The 7,057-nt window shown below is 41.9% G+C and overlaps 1 protein-coding gene across 5 annotated transcripts in view; it reads left to right on the top strand.

Moving 5' to 3' along the window:
• The first annotated feature begins 1,865 nt into the window (after positions 1-1,865).
• DNAJB6 (DnaJ heat shock protein family (Hsp40) member B6) overlaps positions 1,866-7,057 on the top strand; it is a 95,308-nt gene continuing 90,116 nt past the window's right edge. For 4 of the 5 annotated variants that reach the window (XM_065399846.1, XM_065399844.1, XM_065399845.1 and 1 more), the window contains exon 1: positions 1,866-1,981. The gene's annotated coding sequence lies outside the window, so the exon portion shown is untranslated. Of the gene's footprint in view, positions 1,982-5,544; positions 5,765-7,057 lie in introns of those variants that run through there. The other variant, XM_065399842.1, reaches the window with a different exon arrangement.

Raw genomic sequence — 7,057 nt, 5'->3', positions numbered from 1 at the left:
GAATAAACAGAGGACTTTATGTTCCAGAGCTGTCAAAGCATTGGACTCCTATAAAATCTGGCATAACAATTAAAATAAATGAATTAATGTACTTTCTCTACTGAGGATGGGATTTTCTAAAAGGATTAAGGGAGTTAAGTGCCCAGTCTCCAGAGAAATTCATTGCGCATTGGGCACCTAACTCTGTTTGGCCCTTTTGAAACACCCACCTGACTCCATAAAAACTTCTGGAGAGGGTAACAACTGATCTTGTTCTCAGATCAGACCATGCTGGGCTGGGGTTTGCCTAGAGAATTTACAATGAGCAGAATCCTCTGAAACCAGCAAGCACAATAGCTAGGAAGAATTAACCTGTTGTGAACAAGAAACTATGCTCAGCATGAAACTGTCACTGCTTTGATAACGCAAGTTACACACTCAGATATGATGGTGATAAGGACCATATAAGAATCGGGATAGACAGTAGTTCAAAAACCATAAGTCATGCCTCCAAAAAATTGATTGGTTTAAAAATTAAGAGATTTAAAAAAAAAATTGGGGTTCTTTTCATTTGCCTTTCAGTTTCTGAGACTTCAGGTTCACCTTTTCAAGCTTTTCCTCACAACTATCAGAGCTAGAACCTTACTTTTATTTTTAAACAAAAGCTGAGATTCTGATGTGATCGGGGATCACATCAGAAGAAAGAAAAAGAAAAACACCAACAAGTGTGAAACTTGCAATAAAATTATGTGACACATCAACCATGAGTTAGATAGATACCAGGCTCTTACAGTTTAAATCAGAGATTTCATAGATCCCAAGGCCAGAAGCAACCACTGTGATTGTTCCAGTGGTTAATTACCCTCCCTGTTAAAAATGTACATCTTATTTCCAGTCTGAAGTTGTCCAGCTTCAACTTCCAACTATTGGATCATGTTATACCTTTCTCTACTTGACTGAAGAGCTAATTAGCAAATATTTGTTCCCCATGTAGGTACTTACAGACAGTGATCAAGTCAGGTCTTAACCTTCTCTTTGAAAAGCTAAATAGATTGGGGTCTATCACTGTAAGGCACATTTTCTAATCCTTTAATTGTTCTTGGAGCTCTTTTCCTATCCATGATTATGCATCCCAGGATGGCATTAGTTCTATTGGCCACAGCCTCGCACTGGGAGGTCACGTCCAGCTGATTATATACCAGGACACCCAGGTTTTTATTAGTCGTTGAGATCTGGGCAGCCTAGAGTGACCAGATGTTCCGATTTTATAGGGATAGTCCCAATATCTGGGGCTTTGTTTTACATAGGCTTCTATTGCCCCCCACCCCATTGCAATTTTTCACATTTGCTATCTGGTCACCCTAGGGATCTAACCATGGCCTGTGGCTGCTGAGGTCAGCAAGGTGCAATGCATCTTGGCCCTGCAGCCCTGGGGGCTGCCCCATGGGACTCAACACAAGGAACCCAGACCCAGTGCAGCTCAGATGCCTTCCAGGTCTCCACCCCATGACCGGGCCACCCTGGCACTGGGCTAGCGCCATCTCTTGGGGTGGCCGCCCTGTGGCTGGGTGCCCCCAGGGGGCGTGTGATTCCCTTCCCCCCTGCCCCGAGGGTCATCTCGGTCCATGGATCATAGCCTCGGGGCGGGGGCCATGATAGGCTGGGGACTCGGGGGTGCCTGGCGCGCTGCGACGTGCCCTGACGGCCTCGCACATGCCTCCCCCCGCATTGGCTCCCCCGTCGCCCGCCGTAGCACGGCCGCTCAGCGCGCCCCCTACGGCCAGCAGGTGGCGCCGCAGCTCGCTCTCCCTGTCCGCCCCCTACTTCCGCCTCGAGGGAAGAGGGCGAGGTCGTTCCAGAAACTTCCGGACATAGGGGGCGTTAGCGGAAGTGACGTTACGGAGCGCGACGCAATTTCTGTTGGTGCGTGCCCGGCCGAAGCTGCTGCAATCGCTGCTGCTCGGAGAGACGGGAGCGCGTCCGCCGTGCAGGCCTGGGCAGGGTGAGCCAGGGGCTCGCGGGGGAGGGTTGTACCGCGATGGCCTGGGGGAGGGGGGCCCTCGCCCTCGCCCTCGCCCTCGCCCTCAGCAACAGTGGTGTTGGTGATGGAGCCTCCCCCCCCTTCCGCTGGCCGCAGCGCGGGGGGGGGGCTACCGCTGCTGTCTGCGCCCGTGCCGCTGTGGGGGCGCTGGGCCGCCTGGAATGGCGCTTAGCTCGCTGGGGGCGACCGGGCGCTGGGCCCCGGTTCCGGCCGGGCCTACGGTGAGCCTTGACCCGAGCTCTGGGGTGAGGCGGGACTGGCGCGGAGCGCGACCCAGGCGTCGGTCGCCGTGGGAAGGGAGAGGATGCGGCGCTAGGCTCCCTGCTTTGGGGAGGGCCCCGGCGGCTCGGTTACTCTGACCGGCCGCTGGGTGCCCTGGAGAGACGCCGTAGCTGAGCAAGGAAAAGGCCCGTGTTGATTCCTCGCAGCGAGGCAAACTCGGACCACCGAGGGATCTAACGCTGCTCGCGGGCGGGGTGGCGAGAGCGCTTGGAGCACCCCAGGGCGCTCGCAGGTAACGAAGAGGTGACTCACAAGAGCCGGTGTGTAACCGCCTCTTCACTGTGATTCCGCCTCAAGTTTTCGGGGGTGGCTCCGTGTGCTAGTTTTTTCTTAAAAAGCTAGCGAGGAAAGCAGCCACTGAACCACATGCTACCACTGGAGTTCTTGTACATTACTTGTTTACAGTAAAACTTTCATGCACCTGTGAGTTTCCTGCTTCAGTCGGTAAGGGCAATGGTAGCAGCCCAGTGCGGTGTTCGTAAAGGGGAGGGACGGCTGGGTGTTTTGTGTTTGATGTTGCCAAGTTTCCCACGCCCAGTGTCCCTGTGAAGGTGAGGCAGATGGTTCATGTCCTCACTACTTGCAGGATTTCTGGGATGGCAGTGAGTGGGCAGTGGAGTCTCTGGTCTTCCTGCTGGTAATAAAACTTTAAACTAGCTTCAGTGTGGTCACAACTAATATGGTTTGAAGTTGACTTGTCTGCAAAACTGGTTTCCTCTTTGAGGCAAAAAGAACGTGGAACAAATTATTCAAGACGTTGGGATCATTGAAGCCCTTTCTCATTGTTTTAACTAGTAACTTTATAACAATAGATAGAAATTGGTGTGTTTAGCATAGAGCATTGTTCTAACTGGGCCAAGGTGGCATTATAGAAGCTAATTTTTTATAACAAGGTTTTAAATGTACATGGTCAAGCTTTTGACCTGGCATAGCAATTTAGTTGTCAGTATTGTGCAGGGTGGATAAAAATTAATGATTCTTAAAAAAAAAATCAAAGATAATTGGATTTTTTTATTTAAATTGGATTTTTTTGATTATGCTTTTTGAGGAAAAAACCTATCTAAAGGTTGTTTTAAGATACATTATAGCTCAAAGATAACTCCTCATGGAATAAGGATTATACATTGTAATTCTGTAGTATGAGACTATATATTCATGTAATGTTTAAGAAAAGTTTTGTAAATGAGTTACAATAGTTCATGGATTAGGGACCCAATCTTATGGGGTTCTGTATAGATTATTTAGGTTAATCTTTCTATCTACCCAGTGGGACTCAGTGCTCAGTCTAGAACAGTGGTTCCCAAACTTTAACAACCTGTGAACCCCTTTCACTAAAATGTCAAGTCTCGCGAACCCCCTCCTAAAAATTAATATTTCCAGGAATTTTCTCCTTTACCTGAGTATAAATTATAAAAGCAGTGATCTTGGAAATATAAAATTTGTTTTTATGACATGCTTATTACATACTACTTATTAATTATTTATTATTACAGTATTTTTATTACATTATGAAAATGGCAACACTCATCCAAGATCTCACTTTCGTAGCTTATTCAGAGTGATAATCTCACTTTTAACAGCAGTAGCTTCTTCTGCCGGTGTAGAAAGAATATTTTCTTCCTTTGGACTAATTCATTCCAAATTGAGAAATCCTTTGGGACCTGAAAAAGCAGAAAAGCTTGGTTTTCTTTTCCAGATTATGAACAAACGGGAAAATGAAGGTGAAGACGACTGAGTTAACTGCAGAAGCCAGTATTTTAAGTTTCTCATGTTGACCTGGCTGACATACTTGATTTAATTTTTTTTAAAGTTCCTTTCACTATTTTAGTTAAAAACAATTTTAACAAAAACAAACCTGATTTTTAAAAAAACTTGAATGTTGAACTAAATTCAAAAATTCATATGCTTGTTTTGTTAAAATATTATGTTTGCTGTGGAAGAAAAAAATCCAGAATACATAATGATGTTGTTGTTTTAGTTAAATAAAACAATTTAAATGTCTGTCTGTCTGATCTCCTCCTAATACAGCATGGCAAGAAAGTTCTCCAAATAGTAATGATTAACCTGCTGAATTGGAGATAGTTCACCTCCCAATAACTTCATAAATATCTGCTTCAGTTACCTTTGGTAAACGAAATAACGGAACAATCATTCATTTTCTGATATAGCTGTAAAACTAATCATCTGAAAAGTTTTTAAAATAAATCACTTTAAAAATGTATAGTGTGTACCTTCTAAAAATGAAACCTACATCTATCTCTGAGTTGTGAAGAATATGTATTAAGGTTATAACAACCAAAAAGAATGCAATTTTACATAGAAATCCATGATTAAATCGAGTCTTCCTGACTAGTGACTTAAATCATGATTTAAATCAATTTGACTTGCACAAAACCAGGGTTGATCTGATTTGTAGAATATCAGAAAAAAACATGGTTTTGGCCTAATTTGAGTGATGGGGATGGCCTTGGGCCCTATTAGTTCCATGCTCTGATTATATGGTCCTTTTGCAGTTATTGCAGTACTTCTGAAGGGTGAATAATCATATGGGTCTGGATTCTTCAGTTTTTGGGGTATGAGGTATTGTTTAACTCCAGTTAGAAAAGGTGTTTGTCCCCAGATGGGGAGGTGTAAGAACTTGGCAGTTAAGTTAAACAGTAGTTATGTTACCTTACTGGGCTGACTAAATAGTCAGCTGAAGTCTGTGTAAGCCAATGGGCAAATCTGCTTGCCAGGACACTTATGATATATATATTTTTTTTAAATGTGAAGAACAGGGAATGAACAAATTACGTAAAGGTTGGTTTTATAAGCTCATTCATTTGAGCCCTGTAGATAGTCCTTGTGTTAGCTCTGGCTATGACCACAGAGCCCTTCTTATCAGATGTTTACATAATTTGTTGTTTAAATCCTCTTTCCAGTTTCTTAGACTGAATTCAGTTTGTTAGTGGATCGTGGAATTGTTTATATTTTGTCACAAGAAAATTATCACTAATGTCCAGTGAAAACATGAAAATAACTTTCCTTTGAAATTTAGAAGTGCGAACAGCAGGATTTTTTGACTTCCTGTAGCTAAACAACTAGTCCCAGCAAAATCAAAACTTCAGATATAAATTTGCATAATTTCAGAGCACTATAATAAGTTAAAAATAAACCTGTCAACTCTCACTTTTTTCACCTCACAAAAAAGGATTTCATCCAACAATCTCTCTTTTTTTTTTTTTTTTTTTTTATTTGAGGAAAATTTTTCTAAATCTCTGGAAAAAATCTTAACTTTTGAAATGTTTTATTTTCTCATAGTGGGGAAATTCCCCCTTGCAGTGGGGGAAGAAGGAAGGGAAGTAAAATATGAAGAATTGCAGAGGAGAGAAGGAAAATCCTAAAAATTCAAAACCATTTTCTTCAAACAAGCAATTTCAGATATTTTCATCAAAAATCAGTTTCAGCCGGCTTTACACAAAAGTAATTGCCTTTATTCATCATAACCTGTTTTTCTGCCTCAGTTACTTTCGGTTTCGACAAGTTAATTGTTTTCCAATGCTGTCTTCTGTTATGGATAACACTTCAGGATTTTTTTAAATTTTAATACAGGGTTTTTAAAAAATCTTTCAAATTAAATTGGAAATTGTCAGTCTGTTAAGTCCCCAAACTGAACATATTGAAATCATTTAAACTAAATTAAAAAAAAAAAAAAATCAAAGTCAAACCACAAATTGTGGAAGTCATTGTTTAAGCACTTGGAACCAGAGTCTGTTGAAGGCCTAAAACCAGCTTTTCACAGCAGGTGCAAAGTTAAGAAACCAATTGGAAGTTGAAAAAGCAGGAAAGCTTGTCTTCCTCTTCTAATTTAGGAATAATAAAAACTAGGTGTAAGAGGATGAGCTCTACTAGTTTTTAAATTTTTGATGGACATGGTGTCCACAAAAGTATTTAGTCTATTAACTTTTGCTGAATTCAGTGGCAGTCAAGAGCCTAAATACCTTTGTTTCCAATCACCGTGGCCCAAATCTACAATCAGCTCAGTTCACTAGCTATAGATAATACTACCATTGTTTAATAAATCAGTTAATTTTAAATGCAAGACATGCTAAACTTTTTGTTATATATCTAGTATACCCGCGGACACACTAAAGTTTGCATCCCCAGAAGGTCTTCCTGGCTCTTGAGGCAAAGACAATAGAATTAGGAAAATATAAAGGGAGTAAAAAGACATTCTAGTTAACTATTGGTTGGGGAATAAAGCATTCTGATTCTGTGAATATGGGATCCCCATATCTGGTGGGCTGGTAACTTGATGTAAGTAATACTCCTGGGGGAATTCTGCACCAAAAAAAAATTCTGTGCACAATATTTTAAAATTCTGCATATTTTATTTGTCAAAATAAAAGTACAATCACACCAGTTTCAATTATTTTGGTAATTTATTTCAAAATGCCTGTCAGCAAGTACATCTGTAACAATACAGACGACAACAAAAGATTCGGGAAATGTTTTTTGACACATTCCTTACTAGGTATATTAATACAGAACTCTAAGTAATTCATTTTAACTACAATACAGAACTGTATTTTCCGCACCCCTCAGAAGCAGGGCAAAGGCTTGGGGAGTCCAGGGGTGCAGTGGAGCTGAGCTGAAGGAGAGGGAAGTAAATTGCTGGGAAGGAACCTGGGTTTGAACTTGGAGGGTTGTTGGGTATAGGTGGGAAAAGTACGTAACAGGTGTGTTTTGGGGGAGGAGGGAGGGATTGTTAGGGAG

The sequence above is a fragment of the Emys orbicularis genome, chromosome 2, assembly GCF_028017835.1.
Source record: "Emys orbicularis isolate rEmyOrb1 chromosome 2, rEmyOrb1.hap1, whole genome shotgun sequence".
NCBI classification, from domain to species: Eukaryota; Metazoa; Chordata; order Testudines; family Emydidae; genus Emys; species Emys orbicularis.
The sequence above is the reverse complement of the archived record's forward strand: the minus strand, read 5'-3'. Positions and strand labels throughout refer to the sequence as shown.